Source organism: Pithys albifrons, chromosome 25, assembly GCF_047495875.1.
Source record: "Pithys albifrons albifrons isolate INPA30051 chromosome 25, PitAlb_v1, whole genome shotgun sequence".
In the NCBI taxonomy this organism is placed as follows: domain Eukaryota; kingdom Metazoa; phylum Chordata; class Aves; order Passeriformes; family Thamnophilidae; genus Pithys; species Pithys albifrons.
The window spans coordinates 6,894,695-6,897,598 of NC_092482.1; positions in this window are offsets into that span (position 1 = coordinate 6,894,695).

Consider the following 2,904-nt stretch of genomic DNA (forward strand, 5'->3'; position numbering starts at 1 on the left):
CATTTGCAGCAGCTGCCCAGGACATACCTGATTCCTCAGGCTACAAGCTGGGCGTTAGAGAACCCTGTGAGATAAGGCCTTCACACCAAGTACTCAGGTGTGATAACTCCCCTCCAAGAAGGCATCAGCCCCTTCACACCCAGCCTGAGGGGTCATGTCTGTTAATGGGCCATCAACAAGTCCAAAAATATCCCATGATTCACAGAGTAAAACACCCATTGTGAAACTTATGACTGTAGGGGAGGTACTGGGCAGGTACTGGATCCAGAGGAGGACCAGAATCTCAACAGGACTGTGACCACCACTCTCAACCAGACTGCAACCATAATCTACACCAACAGGTTTTCCTTTTGTTTTACTTTGGACTCAGGGGACCACGTGGCGCTCACCACAGGGGATATTGAACACCATTCTGTTTGTGCCCCAGGGTGCTAGGTTATACTTCTGGGTTTTGTGGGTTGAAACCAATTTTTTTTTCTCTGTATCATTGTATTTATTGTAATCTTTTTATTAAATTGTAACTCTGACTTGTAATCTCTTTTTGAGTTGGGTTCTTTTCACCTGCCAGTTTACCTTTAAACCAGCACACAGCCTAAGTGAGACTTCTTCAAACTCTTCCTGCTGGTCAGCGTGACTGCATGGCAGTGACCTCTCCTTGAGCTGGTACATCTCTCAAGGTTGCTCCTTGAGGCAGAGACACTTTTCTACTAATCACAGATAAACCAATCACAGGGCATTATTTTAAAATCATAGTATGGTCGTGTATCATCACAATCAGCAGTCATAAAAGGCAAGGAGCAGCAGGCTTACCCAGCCATGGGATTGGAAGAGAGACAGGACTTCCTTGTCAGGTGGGACATGTGACTTTGAGTGCAGGGTGGGATTTCCACTTCCAGGTGGAGTCCTGGCACCTGTCACTTCTTATCCTGGATAAATGGTGCATTTTGGTTAATCATGCAGGACAAGTTGCACTGAATTACCCTCTGCCTAAAAGGAAGCCTCAGAAATCCTAGAAAACAGCTAAAATACTCATTTGACATGTTGTTAGTGCAGTATTTGATGCTTCATTATAGAAACACAAAATGAATTTTTAGCATTGCTGGAATATGCTGCTTCTTTAATTTAGTTTCCAACAGTGAAAATCAGAGATGATTTTCATTTTTATTAATATTACAAAGGGTATTAATTAATATGCATATATATAGTATATAATATATAGTATTCACTAAGTATGTATAAATACACAATGGAGTTATTTTCACTTAACTTTAGACACACTTTAGATGGTATATCTTTAGGTATGACCTACTCATTCTTTGTATGCAATGAAAAGAAATAAACATCTCTCAGTACTAATACATCCAATCCCTTGATATACTGTCAGCACTAATTAAAAGAAAAATTTTTGGGAAAGAGAGAGAAAGAGAGGAAGGGAAGAAGGAAGGGAGGGAAGGGGGAAAAAGGAAGGAAGAAATAGAGGGAAATGGTTAAATTTGTTTGGTTTACACTTTCTGAAGATATGTATCTCTGTCAGTGGCATATGGAGAACTCATTCTGAATACTCATAAAATACAGAAAATTAAGTGATCTCTAAAATTCTACTTAACTTCTTTCCATCCTGTGCATTTCCAGGTGAAAATGTCTATGGAACATGGCAAATTAGAGGTTTCAGTCGTGGGTTAAATCGCCTGTATGGGCCATTGACTTAAGAGTTGGGCTCGATGATCCTTGTGGGTCCTTTCCAACTCAGAATAGTCTGTGATTCTGTGAAACCAATTTGGGTTCCTCACTGAAGCCAAAGGGCTGTGATTTGTTTCCCAGAAGAAAAAAATTCCATAACAAAGAGGTTATAAGGTACTTTTTGAGGCCATATGGTCCAAGAACAATGAGTTACAATAAATAATTAATAAATACTAATACATAGTTATAAATAAATCCATACACTTTAGAGCTTTCGCTAACACCCTTGGGCACTTCCAGAACCACAGCTGATGCCACAATTCTGGAATTTTCACCCTTGGAACCAGAAACAACCAGCACACTCTGAAGAGACAAAACCCCCCATTATCTAAAGGATGCAAAGAGGCAAACTCTTCTCCTGTCTCTGGCACACAGTGTTCACCATCTGTCAGCAAGGTTATGAGTGCAGCAGCTGATGTCATGGGCAGTCTGGGTGCAGCGTTTGGTGCTAGTGCTGCCATTTGGGCAGGGAGACCACCAGCCAGAATGTACCAGATTGGCAGTCACCTGAGAAATTAAATATCAGTCAATTGATACAGATATCTAGCACAATGAGCCCTTCAGCTGTCCACAGAAGAAAGGAAGAGAGGAGAAAACAAAGACTGTCAAGAATTTTTTTAACTTCAAGGCATGACATGAAGTTTTGTCTTTTGACAAAAACATCAAAAAGTGACACAAGGAGGTTTCTTCTCTTGTTTTTATTACATTCTTTTCTCTATTTTTTTGCTTTTACTTATTCTGAATTTTACTATTTCTTATCACTTTCTCTTCCCATCAGTTGTTTTTACATTGGGGTTTTCTCCCACTAAAGCACTTTCAGTATGCTTTTTTCTTCATCTCAACATTGCCAGTGAAGTTACTAATGCAGTAATGTGCAGATGCCATCATGCAGACAGACATATCATCCTTCTCTTTTGTGTCCAGCAAGACCAGGGCAATGATTGTTCCCCTGTACTCAGTGCTGGTGAGGCCACACCTCAAGTACTGTGTCCAGTTCTGGACCCTTCAATTTAGGAAGCACATTGAGGGGCTGGAGTGAGTCCAGAGAAGGCCAATGAGGCTGGTGAAGGCGCTGGAGCATGGGTGTTATGAGGTACAGCTGAGGGAGCTGGGGGTCTCAGCCAGGAGAAAAGGAGGTTCAGGGGCAACCTGATCACTCTCTGC